A 20,423-nucleotide genomic window follows, 5' to 3' on the forward strand; every position below is an offset into this window, starting at 1 on the left:
AATGCAGTGCAGGGAAAACAGGTTCCTCTGGAATGGACTGACACATTTGGGGGACTCTTGGAACGGTGGCACGACCCTGGAGTTCCTCTCGCCTTTCCTGTGGAGAGTGCCTCCTCTTGAGATGCGACAGGAACGCCGGGAATTCTTTCCCTACGAAACAGGGAAAGGATCCCTCATCTCGAGCTAGGAGGCGGAAACGGGGCTCCCCTGGATGTGTGCGGGACCAAGTGCTTCGTCTCGAGTGGAGACGGGTATGTCGGGGAACTTCTTGAGTTGCAGCAAGGGTGTGAAGGACCCTTTGGAAGTTCCAGTGGTTAGATGTGATTGGCCTCGAGAAGCCTCAGCGGAAATGGGCCTCATCTCGCCTGGAGGGCAAAACCTCCTGGATTTTCTCGAGTTGCGGCAGGTGCTCTCGACTTACGACGGGGACCTCAGGGACCCGCTCTGGTGGCCTCAGGAAAGGCCAGTCCCCATGCGAGTTCCTCGGGGGCCTCTCGGGATTCCTCTCCCGTCGATGCCGGGGCCTAAGACCTTGTGTGGAGTTGGGGCCGGAACCTGAGGATTCCTCTCCAGTGCTGACATGGACCTTGGGGTACTTCTGGAGTCTCCCCAGCGGAGTCAGTCCTCGTCTCGAATGCGGGCATGCACTTGCGCTTTCCTCCAGAGCGGTAGCAGCAGTGTCACGCAGTCCGCCGCGTGGATCAAAGGATCTATGGTTTTCCCTCGAGTCTTTCCCACGAGGCTTTCCCACGAGGCTTTCCCACAGGGCTGTCCCACGTGCACACGTGGTAGGAGTCGATCCTCGGCTTGAACATCAAGGCAGTGCAGGGAAATCAGGTTCCTCTAGAATGGACTGACAGATCTGGGGGACTCTTGGAATGGTGGCACGACCCTGGAGTTCCTCTCGCCTTTCCTGTGGAGAGCGCCTCCTCTTGAGATGCGACGGGAACGCCGGGAATTCTTTCCCTACGAAACAGGGAAAGGATCCCTCATCTCGAGCTAGGAGGCGGAAACGGGGCTCCCCTGGATGTGTGCGGGACCCCACGTGCTTCCTCTCGAGTGGAGACGGGTATGTCGGGGAACTTCTTGAGTTGCAGCAAGGGTGTGAAGGACCCTTTGGAAGTTCCAGTGGTTAGACGTGATTAGCCTCGAGAAGCCTCAGCGGAAATGGGCCTCATCTCGCCTGGAGGTCAAAACGTCCTGGATTTTCTCGAGCTGCGGCAGGTGCTCTCGACTTACGACGTGGACCTCAGGGATCCGCTCTGGTGGCCTCAGGAAATGCCAGGCCCCATGCGAGTTCCTCGGAGGCCTCTCGGGATTCCTCTCCCGTCGATGCCGGGGCCTAAGACCTTGTGTGGAGTCGGGGCCGGAACCTGAGGATTCCTCTCCAGTGCTGACATGGATCGTGGGGTACTTCTGGAGTCTCCCCAGGGGAGTCAGTCCTCGTCTCGAATGCGGGCATGCACTTGCGCTTTCCTCCAGAGTGGTAGCAGCAGTGTCACGCAGTCCGCCGCGCGGATCAAAGGATCTATGGTTTTCCCTCGAGTCTTTCCCACGAGGCTTTCCCACGAGGCTTTCCACAGGGCTGTCCCACGTGCACACGTTGTGGGAGTCGATCCTCGGCTTGAACGTCAAGGCAGTGCAGGGAAAACAGGTTCCTCTGGAATGGACTGACACATCTGGGGGACTCTTGGAATGGTGGCACGACCCTGGAGTTCCTCTCGCCTTTCCTGTGGAGAGCGCCTCCTCTTGAGATACGACGGGAACGCCGGGAATTCTTTCCCTACGAAACAGGGAAAGGATCCCTCATCTCGAGCTAGGAGGCGGAAACGGGGCTCCCCTGGATGTGTGCGGGACACCACGTGCTTCCTCTCGAGTGGAGACGGGTATGTCGGGGAACTTCTTGAGTTGCAGCAAGGGTGTGAAGGACCCTTTGGAAGTTCCAGTGGTTAGATGTGATTGGCCTCGAGAAGCCTCAGCGGAAATGGGCCTCATCTCGCCTGGAGGGCAAAACCCCCTGGATTTTCTCGAGTTGTGGCAGGTACTCTCGACTTACGACGGGGACCTCAGGGACCCGCTCTGGTGGCCTCAGGAAAGGCCAGTCCCCATGCGAGTTCCTCGGGGGCCTCTCGGGATTCCTCTCCCGTCGATGCCGGCGCCTAAGACCTTGTGTGGAGTCGGGGCCGGAACCTGAGGATTCCTCTCCAGTGCTGACATGGATCTTGGGGTACTTCTGGAGTCTCCCCAGGGGAGTCAGTCCTCGTCTCGAATGTGGGCATGCATTGTGCTTTCCTCCAGAGCGGTAGCAGCAGTGTCACGCAGTCCGCGCGTGGATCAAAGGATCTATGGTTTTCCCTCGAGTCTTTCCCACGAGGCTTTCCCACGAGGCTTTCCCACAGGGCTGTCCCACGTGCACACGTGGTGGGAGTCGATCCTCGGCTTGAACGTCAAGGCAGTGCAGGGAAAACAGGTTCCTCTGGAATGGACTGACACATCTGGGGGACTCTTGGAATGGTGGCACGACCCTGGAGTTCCTCTCGCCTTTCCTGTGGAGAACGCCTCCTCTTGAGATGCGACGGGAACGCCGGAATTCTTTGCCTACGAAACAGGGAAAGGATCCCTCATCTCGAGCTAGGAGGCGGAAACGGGGCTCCCCTGGATGTGTGCGGGACACCACGTGCTTCCTCTCGAGTGCAGACGGGTATGTCGGGGAACTTCTTGAGTTGCAGCAAGGGTGTGTAGGACCCTTTGGAAGTTCCAGTGGTTAGATGTGATTGGCCTCGAGAAGCCTCAGCGGAAATGGGCCTCATCTCGCCTGGAGGGCAAAACCTCCTGGATTTTCTCGAGTTGTGGCAGGTGCTCTCGACTTACGACGGGGACCTCAGGGACCCGCTCTGGTGGCCTCAGGAAAGGCCAGTCCCCATGCGAGTTCCTCGGGGGCCTCTCGGGATTCCTCTCCCGTCGATGCGGGCGCCTAAGACCTTGTGTGGAGTCGGGGCCGGAACCTGAGGATTCCTCTCCAGTGCTGACATGGATCTTGGGGTACTTCTGGAGTCTCCCCAGGGGAGTCAGTCCTCGTCTCGAATGCGGGCATGCACTTGCGCTTTCCTCCAGAGCGGTAGCAGCAGTGTCACGCAGTCCGCCGCGTGGATCAAAGGATCTATGGTTTTCCCTCGAGTCTTTCCCACGAGGCTTTCCCACGAGGCTTTCCCACAGGGCTGTCCCACGTGCACACGTGGTGGGAGTCGATCCTCGGCTTGAACGTCAAGGCAGTGCAGGGAAAACAGGTTCCTCTGGAATGGACTGACACATCTGGGGGACTCTTGGAATGGTGGCACGACCCTGGAGTTCCTCTCTCCTTTCCTGTGGAGAGCGCCTCCTCTTAAGATGCGACGGGAACGCCGGGAATTCTTTCCCTACGAAACAGGGAAAGGATCCCTCATCTCGAGCTAGGAGGCGGAAACGGGGCTCCCCTGGATGTGTGCGGGACACCACGTGCTTCCTCTCGAGTGCAGACGGGTATGTCGGGGAACTTCTTGAGTTGCAGCAAGGGTGTGAAGGACCCTTTGGAAGTTCCAGTGGTTAGATGTGATTGGACTCGAGAAGCCTCAGCGGAAATGGGCCTCATCTCGCCTGGAGGGCAAAACCTCCTGGATTTTCTCGAGTTGCGGCAGGTGCTCTCGACTTACGACGGGGACCTCAGGGACCCGCTCTTGTGGCCTCAGGAAAGGCCAGTCCCCATGCGAGTTCCTCGGGGGCCTCTCGGGATTCCTCTCCCATCGATACCGGGGCCTAAGACCTTGTGTGGAGTCGGGGCCGGAACCTGAGGATTCCTCTCCAGTGCTGACATGGATCTTGGGGTACTTCTGGAGTCTCCCCAGGGGAGTCAGTCCTCGTCTCGAATGCGGGCATGCACTTGCGCTTTCCTCCAGAACGGTAGCAGCAGTGTCACGCAGTCCGCCACGTGGATCAAAGGATCTATGGTTTTCCCTCGAGTCTTTCCCACGAGGCTTTCCCACGAGGCTTTCCCACAGGGCTGTCCCACGTGCATACGTGGTGGGAGGTGATCCTCGGCTTGAACGTCAAGGCAGTGCAGGGAAAACAGGTTCCTCTGGAATGGACTGACACATCTGGGGACTCTTGGAATGGTGTCACGACCCTGGAGTTCCTCTCACCTTTCCTGTGGAGAGCGCCTCCTCTTGAGATGCGACGGGAACGCCGGGAATTCTTTCCCTACGAAACAGGGAAAGGATCCCTCATCTCGAGCTAGGAGGCGGAAACGGGTCTCCCCTGGATGTATGCGGGACCCCACCTGCTTCCTCTCGAGTGGAGACGGGTATGTCGGGAACTTCTTGAGTTGCAGCAATGGTGTGAAGGACCCTTTGGAAGTTCCAGTGGTTAGATGTGATTGGCCTCGAAAAGCCTCAGCGGAAATCGGCCTCATCTCGCCTGGAGGGCAAAACATCCTGGATTTTCTCGAGTTGGGGCAGGTGCTCTCGACTTTCGACGGGGACCTCAGGGACCCGCTCTGGTGGCCTCAGGAAAGGCCAGTCCCCATGCGAGTTCCTCGGGGGCCTCTCGGGATTCCTCTCCCGTCGATGCCGGGGCCTAAGACCTTGTGTGGAGTCGGGACCGGAACCTCAGGATTCCTCTCCAGTGCTGACATGGACTTTGGGGTACTTCTGGAGTCTCCCCAGCGGAGTCAGTCCTCGTCTCGAATGCGGGCATGCACTTGTGCTTTCCTCCAGAGCGGTAACAGCAGTGTCACGCAGTCTGCCGCGTGGATCAAAGGATCTATTGTTTCCCTCGAGTCTTTCCCACGAGGCTTTCCCACGAGGCTTTCCCACAGGGCTGTCCCACGTGCACACGTGGTGGGAGTCGATCCTCGGCTTGAACGTCAATGCAGTGCAGGGAAAACAGGTTCCTCTGGAATGGACTGACACATTTTGGGGACTCTTGGAACGGTGGCACGACCCTGGAGTTCCTCTCGCCTTTCCTGTGGAGAGTGCCTCCTCTTGAGATGCGACAGGAACGCCGGGAATTCTTTCCCTACGAAACAGGGAAAGGATCCCTCATCTCGAGCTAGGAGGCGGAAACGGGGCTCCCCTGGATGTGTGCGGGACCAAGTGCTTCGTCTCGAGTGGAGACGGGTATGTCGGGGAACTTCTTGAGTTGCAGCAAGGGTGTGAAGGACCCTTTGGAAGTTCCAGTGGTTAGATGTGATTGGCCTCGAGAAGCCTCAGCGGAAATGGGCCTCATCTCGCCTGGAGGGCAAAACCTCCTGGATTTTCTCGAGTTGCGGCAGGTGCTCTCGACTTACGACGGGGACCTCAGGGACCCGCTCTGGTGGCCTCAGGAAAGGCCAGTCCCCATGCGAGTTCCTCGGGGGCCTCTCGGGATTCCTCTCCCGTCGATGCCGGGGCCTAAGACCTTGTGTGGAGTTGGGGCCGGAACCTGAGGATTCCTCTCCAGTGCTGACATGGACCTTGGGGTACTTCTGGAGTCTCCCCAGCGGAGTCAGTCCTCGTCTCGAATGCGGGCATGCACTTGCGCTTTCCTCCAGAGCGGTAGCAGCAGTGTCACGCAGTCCGCCGCGTGGATCAAAGGATCTATGGTTTTCCCTCGAGTCTTTCCCACGAGGCTTTCCCACGAGGCTTTCCCACAGGGCTGTCCCACGTGCACACGTGGTAGGAGTCGATCCTCGGCTTGAACATCAAGGCAGTGCAGGGAAATCAGGTTCCTCTAGAATGGACTGACAGATCTGGGGGACTCTTGGAATGGTGGCACGACCCTGGAGTTCCTCTCGCCTTTCCTGTGGAGAGCGCCTCCTCTTGAGATGCGACGGGAACGCCGGGAATTCTTTCCCTACGAAACAGGGAAAGGATCCCTCATCTCGAGCTAGGAGGCGGAAACGGGGCTCCCCTGGATGTGTGCGGGACCCCACGTGCTTCCTCTCGAGTGGAGACGGGTATGTCGGGGAACTTCTTGAGTTGCAGCAAGGGTGTGAAGGACCCTTTGGAAGTTCCAGTGGTTAGACGTGATTAGCCTCGAGAAGCCTCAGCGGAAATGGGCCTCATCTCGCCTGGAGGTCAAAACGTCCTGGATTTTCTCGAGCTGCGGCAGGTGCTCTCGACTTACGACGTGGACCTCAGGGATCCGCTCTGGTGGCCTCAGGAAATGCCAGGCCCCATGCGAGTTCCTCGGAGGCCTCTCGGGATTCCTCTCCCGTCGATGCCGGGGCCTAAGACCTTGTGTGGAGTCGGGGCCGGAACCTGAGGATTCCTCTCCAGTGCTGACATGGATCGTGGGGTACTTCTGGAGTCTCCCCAGGGGAGTCAGTCCTCGTCTCGAATGCGGGCATGCACTTGCGCTTTCCTCCAGAGCGGTAGCAGCAGTGTCACGCAGTCCGCCGCGTGGATCAAGGGATCTATGGTTTTCCCTCGAGTCTTTCCCACGAGGCTTTCCCACGAGGCTTTCCCACAGGGCTGTCCCACGTGCACACGTGGTGGGAGTCGATCCTCGGCTTGAACGTCAAGGCAGTGAAGGGAAAACAGGTTCCTCTGGAATGGACTGACACATCTGGGGGACTCTTTGAATGGTGGCACGACCCTGGAGTTCCTCTCGCCTTTCCTGTGGAGAGCGCCTCCTCTTGAGATGCGACGGGAACGCCGGGAATTCTTTCCCTACGAAACAGGGAAAGGATCCCTCATGTCGAGCTAGGAGGCGGAAACGGGGCTCCCCTGGATGTGTGTGGGACCCACGTGCTTCCTCTCCAGTGGAGCCGGGTATGTCGGGGAACTTCTTGAGTTGCAGCAAGGGTGTGAAGGACCCTTTGGAAGTTCCAGTGGTTAGATGTGATTAGCCTCGAGAAGCCTCTTTGGAAATGGGCCTCATCTCGCCTGGAGGGCAAAACCTCCTGGATTTTCTCGAGTTGCGGCAGGTGCTCTCGACTTACGACGGGGACCTCAGGGACCCGCTCTGGTGGCCTCAGGAAAGGCCAGTCCCCATGCGAGTTCCTCGGGGGCCTCTCCGGATTCCTCTCCCGTCGATGCCGGGGCCTAAGACCTTGTGTGGAGTCGGGGCCGGAACCTGAGGATTCCTCTCCAGTGCTGACATGGATCTTGGGGTACTTCTGGAGTCTCCCCAGGGGAGTCAGTCCTCGTCTCGAATGCGGGCATGCTCTTGCGCTTTCCTCCAGAGCGGTAGCAGCAGTGTCACGCAGTCCGCCGCGTGGATCAAAGGATCTATGGTTTTCCCTCGAGTCTTTCCCACGAGGCTTTCCACGAGGCTTTCCCACAGGGCTGTCCCACGTGCACACGTGGTGGGAGTCGATCCTCGGCTTCAACGTCAAGGCAGTGCAGGGAAAACAGGTTCCTCTAGAATGGACTGACTCATCTGGGGGACTCTTGGAATGGTGGCACGACCCTGGAGTTCCTCTCGCCTTTCCGGTGGAGAGCGCTTCCTCTTGACATGCGACGGGAACCCCGGGAATTCTTTCCCTACGAAACAGGGAAAGGATCCCTCATCTCGAGCTAGGAGGCGGAAACGGGGCTACCCTGGATGTGTGCGGGACACCACGTGCTTCCTCTCGAGTGCAGACGGGTATGTGGGGGAACTTCTTGAGTTGCAGCAAGGGTGTGAAGGACCCTTTGGAAGTTCCAGTGGTTAGATGTGATTGGCCTCGAGAAGCCTCAGCGGAAATGGGCCTCATCTCGCCTGGAGGGCAAAACCTCCTGGATTTTCTCGAGTTGCAGCAGGTGCACTCGACATACGACGGGGACCCCAGGGACCCGCTCTGGTGGCCTCAGGAATGGCCAGGCCCCATGCGAGTTCCTCGGGGGCCTCTCGGGATTCCTCTCCCGTCGATGCCGGGGCCTAAGACCTTGTGTGGAGTCGGGGCCGGAACCTGAGGATTCCTCTCCAGTGCTGACATGGATCTTGGGGTACTTCTGGAGTCTCCCCAGGGGAGTCAGTCCTCGTCTCGAATGCGGGCATGCACTTGCGCTTTCCTCCAGAGCGGTAGCAGCAGTGTCACGCAGTCCGCCGCGTGGATCAAAGGATCTATGGTTTTCCCTCGAGTCTTTTCCACGAGGCTTTCCCACGAGGCTTTCCCACAGGGCTGTCCCACGTGCACACGTGGTGGGAGTGGAACCTCGGCTTGAACGTCAAGGCAGTGCAGGGAAAACAGGTTCCTCTGGAATGGACTGACACATCTGGGGGACTCTTGGAATGGTGTCACGACCCTGGAGTTCCTCTCGCCTTTCCTGTGGAGAGCGCCTCCTCTTGAGATGCGACGGGAACGCCGGGAATTCTTTCCCTACGAAACAGGGAAAGGATCCCTCATCTCGAGCTAGGAGGCGGAAACGGGGCTCCCCTGGATGTGTGCGGGACACCACGTGCTTCCTCTCGAGTGGAGACGGGTATGTCGCAGAACTGCTTGAGTTGCAGCAAGGGTGTGAAGGACCCTTTGGAAGTTCCAGTGGTTAGATGTGATCAGCCTCGAGAAGCCTCAGCGGAAATGGGCCTCATCTCGCCTGGAGGGCAAAACCTCCTGGATTTACTCGAGTTGCGGCAGGTGCTCTCGACTTACAACGGGGACCTCAGGGACCCGCTCTGGTGGCCGCAGGAAAGGCCAGTCCCCATGCGAGTTCCTCGGGGGCCTCTCGGCATTCCTCTCCCGTCGATGCCGGGGCCTAAGACCTTGTGTGGAGTCGGGGCCGGAACCTGAGGATTCCTCTCCTGTGCTGACATGGATCTTGGGGTACATCTGGAGTCTCCCCAGGGGAGTCAGTCCTCGTCTCGAATGCGGGCATGCACTTGCGCTTTCCTCCAGAGTGGTAGCAGCAGTGTCACGCAGTCCGCCGCGTGGATCAAAGGATCTATGGTTTTCCCTCGAGTCTTTCCCACGAGGCTTTCCCACGAGGCTTTCCCACAGGGCTGTCCCACGTGCACACGTAGTGGGAGTCGATCCTCGGCTTGAACGTCAAGGTAGTGCAGGGAAAACAGGTTCCTCTGGAATGGACTGACACATCTGGGGGACTCTTGGAATGGTGGCACGACCCTGGAGTTCCTCTCGCCTTTCCTGTGGAGAGCGCCTCCTCTTGAGATGCGACGGGAACGCCGGAATTCTTTCCCTACGAAACAGGGAAAGGATCCCTCATTTCGAGCTTGGAGGCAGAAACCTGGCTCCCCTGGATGTGTGCGGGACCCCACGTGCTTCCTCTCGAGTGGAGACAGGTATGTCGGGGAACTTCTTGAGTTGCAGCAAGGGTGTGAAGGACCCTTTGGAAGTTCCAGTGGTTAGATATGATTATCCTCGAGAAGCCTCAGCGGAAATGGGCCTCATCTCGCCTGGAGGGCAAAACCTCCTGGATTTTCTCGACTTGCGGCAGGTGCTCTCGACTTACGACGGGGACCTCAGGGACCCGCTCTGGTGACCTCAGGAAAGGCCAGTCCCCATGCGAGTTCCTAGGGGGCCTCTCGGGATTCCTCTCCCGTCGATGCCGGGGCCTAAGACCTTGTGTGGAGTCGGGGCCGGAACCTGAGGATTCCTCTCCAGTGCTGACATGGATCTTGGGGTACTTCTGGAGTCTCCCCAGGGGAGTCAGTCCTCGTCTCGAATGCGGGCATGCACTTGCGCTTTCCTCCAGAGCGGTAGCAGCAGTGTCACGCAGTCCGCCGCGCGGATCAAAGGATCTATGGTTTTCCCTCGAGTCTTTCCCACGAGGCTTTCCCACGAGGCTTTCCACAGGGCTGTCCCACGTGCACACGTGGTGTGACTCGATCCTCGGCTTGAACGTCAAGGCAGTGAAGGGAAAACAGGTTCCTCTGGAATGGACTGACACATCTGGGGGACTCTTGGAATGGTGGCACGACCCTGGAGTTCCTCTCGCCTTTCCTGTGGAGAGCGCCTCCTCTTGAGATGCGACGGGAACGCCGGGAATTCTTTCCCTACGAAACAGGGAAAGGATCCCTCATCTCGAGCTAGGAGGCGGAAATGGGGCTCCCCTGGATGTTTGCGGGACCCCACGTGCTTCCTCTCGAGTGGAGACGGGTATGTCGGGGAACTTCTTGAGTTGCAGCAAGGGTGTGAAGGACCCTTTGGAAGTTCCAGTGGTTAGATGTCTTTGGCCTCAAGAAGCCTCAGCGGAAATGGGCCTCATCTCGCCTGGAGGGCAAAACCTCCTGGATTTTCTCGAGTTGCGGCAGGTGCTCTCGACTTACGACGGGGACCTCAGGGACCCTCTCTGGTGGCCTCAGGAAAGGCCAGTCCCCATGCGACTTCTTCGGGGGCCTCTCGGGATTCCTCTCCCGTCGATGCCGGGGCCGAAGACCTTGTGTGGAGTTGGGGCCGGAACCTGAGGATTCCTCGCCAGTGCTGACATGGATCTTGGGGTACTTCTGGAGTCTCCCCAGGGGAGTCAGTCCTCGTCTCGAATGCGGGCATGCACTTGCGCTATCCTCCAGAGCGGTAGCAGCAGTGTCAAGCAGTCCGCCGCGTGCATCAAAGGATCTATGGTTTTCCCTCGAGTCTTTCCCACGAGGCTTTCCCACGAGGCTTTCCCACAGGGCTGTCCCACGTGCACACGTGGTGGGAGTCGATCCTCGGCTTGAACGTCAAGGCAGTGCAGGGAAAACAGGTTCCTCTGGAATGGACTGACACATCTGGGGGACTCTTGGAATGGTGGCACGACCCTGGAGTTCCTCTCGCCTTTCCTGTGGAGAGCGCCTCCTCTTGAGATGCGACGGGAATGCCGGGAATTCTTTCCTACGAAACAGGGAAAGGATCCCTCATCTCGAGCTAGGAGGCGGAAACGGGGCTACCCTGGATGTGTGCGGGACCCTCGTGCTTGCTCTCGAGTGGAGACGGGTATTTCAGGGAACTTCTAGAGTTGCAGCAATGGTGTGAAGGACCCTTTGGAAGTTCCAGTGGTTAGATGTCTTTGGCCTCGAGAAGCCTCAGCGGAAATGGGCCTCATCTCGCCTGGAGGGCAAATCCTCCTGGATTTTCTCGAGTTTCGGCAGGTGCTCTCGACTTACGACGGGGACCTCAGGGACCCGCTCTGGTGGCCTCAGGAAAGGCCAGTCCCCATGCGACTTCCTCGGGGGCCTCTCGGGATTCCTCTCCCGTCGATGCCGGGGCCGAAAACCTTGTGTGGAGTCGGGGCCGGAACCTGAGGATTCCTCTCCAGTGCTGACATGGATCTTGGGGTACTTCTGGAGTCTCCCCAGGGGAGTCAGTCCTCGTCTGGAATGCGGGCATGCACTTGCGCTATCCTACAGAGCGGTAGCAGCAGTGTCAAGCAGTCCACCGCGTGCATCAAAGGATCTATGGTTTTCCCTCGAGTCTTTCTCACGAGGCTTTCCCACGAGGCTTTCCCACAGGGCTGTCCCACGTTCACACGTGGTGGGGGTCGATCCTCGGCTTGAACGTCAAGGCAGTGCAGGGAAAACAGGTTCCTCTGGAATGGACTGACACATCTGGGGGACTCTTGGAATGGTGGCACGACCCTGGAGTTCCTCTCGCCTTTCCTGTGGAGAGCGCCTCCTCTTGAGATGCGACGGGAACGCCGGAATTCTTTCCCTACGAAACAGGGAAAGGATCCCTCATTTCGAGCTTGGAGGCAGAAACGGGGCTCACCTGGATGTGTGCGGGACCCCACGTGCTTCCTCTCGAGTGGAGACAGTTATGTCGGGGAACTTCTTGAGTTGCAGCAAGGGTGTGAAGGACCTTTGGAAGTTCCAGTGGTTAGATGTGATTAGCCTCGAGAAGCCTCAGCGGAAATGGGCCTCATCTCGCCTGGAGGGCAAAACCTCCTGGATTTTCTCGAGTTGCGGCAGGTGCTCTCGACTTACGACGGGGACCTCAGAGACCCGCTCTGGTGGCCTCAGGAAAGGCCAGTCCCCATGCGACTTCCTCGGGTCCTCTCGGGATTCCCCTCCCGTCGATGCTGGGGCCTAAGACCTTGTGTGGAGTCGGGGCCGGAACCTGAGGATTCCTCTCCAGTGCTGACATGGATCTTGGGGTACTTCTGGAGTCTCCCCAGGGGAGTCAGTCCTCGTCTCGAATGCGGGCATGCACATGGCTTTCCTCCAGAGCGGTAGCAGCAGTGTCACGCAGTCCACCGCGTGGATCAAAGGATCTATGGTTTTCCCTCTAGGCTTTCCCACGAGGCTTTCCCACGAGGCTTTCCCACTGGGTTGTCCCACGTGCACACGTGGTGGGAGTCGATCCTCGGCTTGAACGTCAAGGCAGTGCAGGGAAAACAGGTTCCTCTGGAATGGACTGACACATCTGGGGGACTCTTGGAATGGTGGCACGACCCTGGAGTTCCTCTCGCCTTTCCTGTGGAGAGCGCCTCCTCTTGAGATGCGACGGGAATGCCGGGAATTCTTTCCTACGAAACAGGGAAAGGATCCCTCATGTCGAGCTAGGAGGCGGAAACGGGGCTACCCTGGATGTGTGCGGGACCCTCGTGCTTCCTCTCGAGTGGAGACGGGTATGTCGGGGAACTTCTAGAGTTTCAGCAAGGGTGTGAAGGACCCTTTGGAAGTTCAAGTGGTTAGACGTGATTAGCCTCGAGAAGCCTCAGCGAAAATGGACTTCATCTCGCCTGGAAGGCAAAATCTCCTGGATTTTCTCGAGTTGCGGCAGGTGCTCTCGACTTACGACGGGGACCTCAGGGACCCGCTCTGGTGACCTCAGGAAAGGCCAGTCCCCATGCGAGTTCCTCGGGGGCCTCTCGGGATTCCTCTCACGTCGATGCCGGGGCCTAAGACCTTGTGTGGAGTCGGGGCCGGAACCTGAGAATTCCTCTCCAGTGCTGACATGGATCTTGTGGTACTTCTGGAGTCTCCCCAGGGGAGTCAGTCCTCGTCTCGAATGCGGGCATGCACTTGCGCTTTCCTCCAGAGCGGTAGCAGCAGTGTCACGCAGTCCGCCGCGTGGATCAAAGGATCTATGGTTTTCCCTCGAGTCTTTCCCACGAGGCTTTCCCACGAGGCTTTCCACAGGGCTGTCCCACGTGCACACGTGGTGTGACTCGATCCTCGGCTTGAACGTCAAGGCAGTGAAGGGAAAACAGGTTCCTCTGGAATGGACTGACACATCTGGGGGACTCTTGGAATGGTGGCACGACCCTGGAGTTCCTCTCGCCTTTCCTGTGGAGAGCGCCTCCTCTTGAGATGCGACGGGAACGCCGGGAATTCTTTCCCTACGAAACAGGGAAAGGATCCCTCATCTCGAGCTAGGAGGCGGAAATGGGGCTCCCCTGGATGTTTGCGGGACCCCACGTGCTTCCTCTCGAGTGGAGACGGGTATGTCGGGGAACTTCTTGAGTTGCAGCAAGGGTGTGAAGGACCCTTTGGAAGTTCCAGTGGTTAGATGTCTTTGGCCTCGAGAAGCCTCAGCGGAAATGGGCCTCATCTCGCCTGGAGGGCAAAACCTCCTGGATTTTCTCGAGTTTCGGCAGGTGCTCTCGACTTACGACGGGGACCTCAGGGACCCGCTCTGGTGGCCTCAGGAAAGGCCAGTCCCCATGCGACTTCCTCGGGGGCCTCTCGGGATTCCTCTCCCGTCGATGCCGGGGCCGAAAACCTTGTGTGGATTCGGGGCCGGAACCTGAGGATTCCTCTCCAGTGCTGACATGGATCTTGGGGTACTTCTGGAGTCTCCCCAGGGGAGTCAGTCCTCGTCTGGAATGCGGGCATGCACTTGCGCTATCCTCCAGAGCGGTAGCAGCAGTGTCAAGCAGTCCGCCGCGTGCATCAAAGGATCTATGGTTTTCCCTCGAGTCTTTCCCACGAGGCTTTCCCACGAGGCTTTCCCACAGGGCTGTCCCACGTGCACACGTGGTGGGAGTGGAACCTCGGGTTGACCGTCAAGGCAGTGCAGGGAAAACAGGTTCCTCTGGAATGGACTGACACATCTGGGGGACTCTTGGAATGGTGGCACGACCCTGGAGTTCCTCTCGCCTTTGCTGTGGAGAGCGCCTCCTCTTGAGATGCGACGGGAACGCCGGGAATTCTTTCCCTACGAAACAGGGAAAGGATCCCTCATCTCGAGCTAGGAGGCGGAAACGGGGCTCCCCTGGATGTGTGCGGGACCCCACGTGCTTCCTCTCGAGTGGAGACGGGTATGTCGGGGAACTTCTTGAGTTGCAGCAAGGGTGTGAAGGACCCTTTGGAAGTTCCAGTGGTTAGACGTGATTAGCCTCGAGAAGCCTCAGCGGAAATGGGCCTCATCTCGCCTGGAGGGCAAAACCTCCTGGATTTTCTCGAGTTGCGGCAGGTGCTCTCGACTTACGACGGGGACCTCAGGGACCCGCTCTGGTGGCCTCAGGAAAGGCCAGTCCCCATGCGAGTTCCTCGGGTCCTCTCGGGATTCCTCTCCCGTCGATGCTGGGGCCTAAGACCTTGTGTGGAGTCGGGGCCGGAACCTGAGGATTCCTCTCCAGGGCTGACATGGATCTTGGGGTACTTCTGGAGTCTCCCCAGGGGAGTCAGTCCCCGTCTCGAATGCGGGCATGCACTTGCGCTTTCCTCCAGAGCGGTAGCAGCAGTGTCACGCAGTCCACCGCGTGGATCAAAGGATCTATGGTTTTCCCTCGAGTCTTTCCCACGAGGCTTTCCCACGAGGCTTTCCCACTGGGTTGTCCCACGTGCACACGTGGTGGGAGTCGATCCTCGGCTTGAACGTCAAGGCAGTGCAGGGAAAACAGGTTCCTCTGGAATGGACTGACACATCTGGGGGGCTCTTGGAATGGTGGCACGACCCTGGAGTTCCTCTCGCCTTTCCTGTGGAGAGCGCCTCCTCTTGAGATGCGACGGGAATGCCGGGAATTCTTTCCTACGAAACAGGGAAAGGATCCCTCATCTCGAGCTAGGAGGCGGAAACGGGGCTACCCTGGATGTGTGCGGGACCCTCGTGCTTCCTCTCGAGTGGAGACGGGTATGTCGGGGAACTTCTTGAGTTGCAGCAAGGGTGTGAAGGACCCTTTGGAAGTTCAAGTGGTTAGATGTGATTAGCCTCGAGAAGCCTCAGCGGAAATGGACTTCATCTCGCCTGGAGGGCAAAATCTCCTGGATTTTCTCGAGTTGCGGCAGGTGCTCTCGACTTACGACGGGGACCTCAGGGACCCGCTCTGGTGACATCAGGAAAGGCCAGTCCCCATTCGAGTTCCTCGGGGGCCTCTCGGGATTCCTCTCCCGTCGATGCCGGGGCCTAAGACCTTGTGTGGAGTCGGGGCCGGAACCTGAGGATTCCTCTCCAGTGCTGACATGGATCTTGGGGTACTTCTGGAGTCTCCCCAGGGGAGTCAGTCCTCGTCTCGAATGCGGGCATGCACTTGCGCTTTCCTCCAGAGCGGTAGCAGCAGTGTCACGCAGTCCGCCGCGCGGATCAAAGGATCTATGGTTTTCCCTCGAGTCTTTCCCACGAGGCTTTCCCACGAGGCTTTCCACAGGGCTGTCCCACGTGCACACGTGGTGGGAGTCGATCCTCGGCTTGAACGTCAAGGCAGTGCAGGGAAAACAGGTTCCTCTGGAATGGACTGACACATCTGGGGGACTCTTGGAATGGTGTCACGACCCTGGAGTTCCTCTCGACTTTCCTGTGGAGAGCGCCTCCTCTTGAGATGCGACGGGAACGCCGGGAATTCTTTCCCTACGAAACAGGGAAAGGATCACTCATCTCGAGCTAGGAGGCGGAAACGGGGCTCCCCTGGATGTGTGCGGGACACCACGTGCTTCCTCTCGAGTGGAGACGGGTATGTCGCGGAACTGCTTGAGTTGCAGCAAGGGTGTGAAGGACCCTTTGGAAGTTCCAGTGGTTAGATGTGATCAGCCTCGAGAAACCTCAGCGGAAATGGGCCTCAACTCGCCTGGAGGGCAAAACCTCCTGGATTTTCTCGAGTTGTGGCAGGTGCTCTCGACTTACGACGGGGACCTCAGGGACCCGCTCTGGTGGCCTCAGGAAAGGCCAGTCCCCATGCGAGTTCCTCGGGGGCCTCTCGGGATTCCTCTCCCGTCGATGCCGGGGCCTAAGACCTTGTGTGGAGTCGGGGCCGGAACCTGAGGATTCCTCTCCAGTGCTGACATGGATCTTGGGGTACTTCTGGTGTCTCCCAAGGGGAGTCGTCCTCGTCTCGAATGCGGGCATGCACTTGCGCTTTCCTCCAGAGCGGTAGCAGCAGTGTCACGCAGTCCGCCGCGTGCATCAAAGGATCTATGGTTTTCCCTCGAGTCTTTCCCACGAGGCTTTCCCACGAAGCTTTCCCACAGGGCTGTCCCACGAGCACACGTGGTGGGAGTCGATCCTGGGCTTGAACGTCAAGGCAGTGCAGGGAAAACAGGTTCCTCTGGAATGGACTGACACATCTGGGGTACTCTTGGAATGGTGGCATGACCCTGGAGTTCCTATCGCCTTTCCTGTGGAGAGCGCCTCCTCTTGAGATGCGACGGGAACTCCGGGACTTCTTTCCCTACGAAACAGGGAAAGGATCCCTCATGTCGAGCTAGGAGGCGGAAACGGGGCTCCCCTGGATGTGTGCTGGACCCACGTGCTTCCTCTCCAGTGGAGACGGGTATGTCGGGGAACTTCTTGAGTTGCAGCAAGGGTGTGAAGGACACTTTGGAAGTTCCAGTGGTTAGATGTGATTAGCCTCGAGAAGCCTCTTTGGAAATGGGCCTCATCTCGCCTAGAGGGCAAAACCTCCTGGATTTTCTCGAGTTGCCGAAGGTGCTCTCGACTTACGACGGGGACCTCAGGGACCCGCTCTGGTGGCCTCAGGAAAGGCCAGTCCCCATGCGAGTTCTTCGGGGGCCTCTCGGGATTCCTCTCCCGTCGATGCCGGGGCCTAAGACCTTGTGTGGAGTCGGGGCCGGAACCTGAGGATTCCTCTCCAGTGCTGACATGGATCTTGGGGTACTTCTGGAGTCTCCCCAGGGGAGTCAGTCCTCGTATCGAATGCGGGCATGCACTTGCGCTTTACTCCAGAGCGGTAGCAGCAGTGTCACGCAGTCCGCCGCGTGGATCAAAGGATCTATGGTTTTCCCTCGAGTCTTTCCCACGAGGCTTTCCCACGAGGCTTTCCCACAGGGCTGTCCCACGTGCACACGTGGTGGGAGTCGATCCTCGGCTTGAACGTCAAGGCAGTGCAGGGAAAACAGGTTCCTCTGGAATGGACTGACACATGTGGGGGACTCTTGGAATGGTGGCACGACCCTGGAGTTCCTCTCGCCTTTCCTGTGGAGAGCGCCTCCTCTTGAGATGCGACGGGAACGCCGGGAATTCTTTCCCTGCGAAACAGGGAAAGGATCCCTCATCTAGAGCTAGGAGGCGGAAACCGGGCTCCCCTGGATGTGTGCGGGACACCACGTGCTTCCTCTCGAGTGGAGACGGGTATGTCCCGGAACTGCTTGAGTTGCAGCAAGGGTGTGAAGGACCCTTTGGAAGTTCCAGTGGTTAGATGTGATTAGCCTCGAGAAGCCTCATCGGAAATGGGCCTCATCTCGCCTGGAGGGCAAAACCTCTTGGATTTTCTCTAGTTGCGGCAGGTGGTCTCAACTTACGACGCGGACCTCAGGGACCCGCTCTGGTGGCCTCAGGAAAGGCCAGTCCCCATGCGAGTTCCTCGGGGGCCTCTCGGGATTCCTCTCCCGTCGATGCCGGGGCCTAAGACCTTGTGTGGAGTCGGGGCCGGAACCTGAGGATTCCTCTCCAGTGCTGACATGGATCTTGGGGTACTTCTGGAGTCTCCCAAGGGGAGTCGTCCTCGTCTCGAATGCGGGCATGCACTTGCGCTTTCCTCCAGAGCGGTAGCAGCAGTGTCACGCAGTCCGCCGCGTGCATCAAAGGATCTATGGTTTTCCCTCGAGTCTTTCCCACGAGGCTTTCCCACGAGGCTTTCCCACAGGGCTGTCCCACGAGCACACGTGGAGGGAGTCGATCCTCGGCTTGAACGTCAAGGCAGTGCAGGGAAAACAGGTTCCTCTGGAATGGACTGACACATCTGGGGGGCTCTTGGAATGGTGGCACGACCCTGGAGTTCCTCTCGCCTTTCCGGTGGAGAGCGCTTCCTCTTGAGATGCGACGGGAACGCCGGGAATTCTTTCCCTGCGAAACAGGGAAAGGATCCCTCATCTCGAGCTAGGAGGCGGAAACGGGGCTCCCCTGGATGTGTGCGGGACACCACGTGCTTCCTCTCGAGTGCAGACGGGTATGTGGGGGAACTTCTTGAGTTGCAGCAAGGGTGTGAAGGACCCTTTGGAAGTACCAGTGGTTAGATGTGATTGGCCTCGAGAAGCCTCAGCGGAAATGGGCCTCATCTCTCCTGGAGGGCAAAACCTCCTGGATTTTCTCGAGTTGCAGCAGGTGCACTCGACTTACGACGGGGACCCCAGGGACCCGCTCTGGTGGCCTCAGGAAAGGCCAGGCCCCATGCGAGTTCCTCGGGGGCCTCTCGGGATTCCTCTCCCGTCGATGCCGGGGCCTAAGACCTTGTGTGGAGTCGGGGCCGGAACCTGAGGTTTCCTCTCCAGTGCTGACATGGATCTTGGGGTACTTCTGGAGTCTCCCCAGGGGAGTCAGTCCTCGTCTCGAATGCGGGCATGCACTTGCGCTTTCCTCCAGAGCGGTAGCAGCAGTGTCACGCAGTCCGCCGCGTGGATCAAAGGATCTATGGTTTTCCCTCGAGTCTTTCCCACGAGGCTTTCCCACGAGGCTTTCCCACAGGGCTGTCCCACGTGCACACGTGGTGGGAGTGGAACCTCGGCTTGAACGTCAAGGCAGTGCAGGGAAAACAGGTTCCTCTGGAATGGACTGACACATCTGGGGGACTCTTGGAATGGTGGCACGACCCTGGAGTTCCTCTCGCCTTTCCTGTGGAGAGCGCCTCCTCTTGAGATGCGACGGGAACGCCGGGAATTCTTTCCCTACGAAACAGGGATAGGATCCCTCATCTCGAGCTAGGAGGCGGAAACGGGGCTCCCCTGGATGTGTGCGGGAAACCACGTGCTTCCTCTCGAGTGGAGACGGGTATGTCGCAGAACTGCTTGAGTTGCAGCAAGGGTGTGAAGGACCCTTTGGTAGTTCATTGGTTAGATGTGATCAGCCTCGAGAAGCCTCAGCGGAAATGGGCCTCAACTCGCCTGGAGGGCAAAACCTCCTGGATTTTCTCGAGTTGTGGCAGGTGCTCTCGACTTACGACGGGGACCTCAGGGACCCGCTCTGATGGCCTCAGGAAAGGCCAGTCCCCATGCGAGTTCCTCGGGGGCCTCTCGGGATTCCTCTCCCGTCGATGCCGGGGCCTAAGACCTTGTGTGGAGTCGGGGCCGGAACCTGAGGATTCCTCTCCAGTGCTGACATGGATCTTGGGGTACTTCTGGAGTCTCCCAAGGGGAGTCGTCCTCGTCTCGAATGCCGGCATACACTTGCGCTTTCCTCCAGAGCGGTAGCAGCAGTGTCACCCAGTCCGCCGCGTGGATCAAAGGTTCTATGGTTTTCCCTCGAGTCTTTCCCACGAGGCTTTCCCACGAAGCTTTCCCACAGGGCTGTTCCACGAGCACACGTGGTGGGAGTCGATCCTGGGCTTGAACGTCAAGGCAGTGCAGGGAAAACAGGTTCCTCTGGAATGGACTGACACATCTGGGGGACTCTTGGAATGGTGGCATGATCCTGGAGTTCCTCTCGCCTTTCCTGTGGAGAGCGCCTCCTCTTGAGATGCGACGGGAACGCCGGGAATTCTTTCCCTACGAAACAGGGAAAGGATCCCTCATCTCGAGCTAGGAGTCGGAAACGGGGCTCCCCTGGATGTGTGCGGGACCCCACGTGATTCCTCTCGAGTGCAGACGGGTATGTCGGGGAACTTCTTGAGTTGCAGCAAGGGTGTGAAGGACCGTTTGGAAGTTCCAGTGGTTAGATGTGATTGGCCTCGAGAAGCCTCAGTGGAAATGGGCCTCATCTCGCCTGGAGGGCGAAACCTCCTGGATTTTCTCGAGTTGTGGCAGGTGCTCTCGACTTACGACGGGGACCTCAGGGACCCGCTCTGGTGGCCTCAGAAAAGGCCAGTCCCCATGCGAGTTCCTCGGGGGCCTCTCGGGATTCCTCTCCCGTCAATGCCAGCGCCTAAGACCTTGTGTGGAGTCTGGGCCGGAACCTGAGGTTTCCTCTCCAGTGCTGACATGGATCTTGGGGTACTTCTGGAGTCTCCCCAGGGGAGTCAGTCCTCGTCTCGAATGCGGTCATGCACTTGCGCTTTCCTCCAGAGCGGTAGCAGCAGTGTCACGCAGTCCGCCACGTGGATCAAAGGATCTATGGTTTTCCCTCGAGTCTTTCCCACGAGGCTTTCCCACGAGGCTTTCCCACAGGGCTGTCCCACGTGCACACGTGGTGGGAGTCGATCCTCGGCTTGAACGTCAAGGCA

The sequence above is a fragment of the Ovis canadensis genome, chromosome 13 (assembly GCF_042477335.2).
Source record: "Ovis canadensis isolate MfBH-ARS-UI-01 breed Bighorn chromosome 13, ARS-UI_OviCan_v2, whole genome shotgun sequence".
In the NCBI taxonomy this organism is placed as follows: Eukaryota; Metazoa; Chordata; class Mammalia; order Artiodactyla; family Bovidae; genus Ovis; species Ovis canadensis.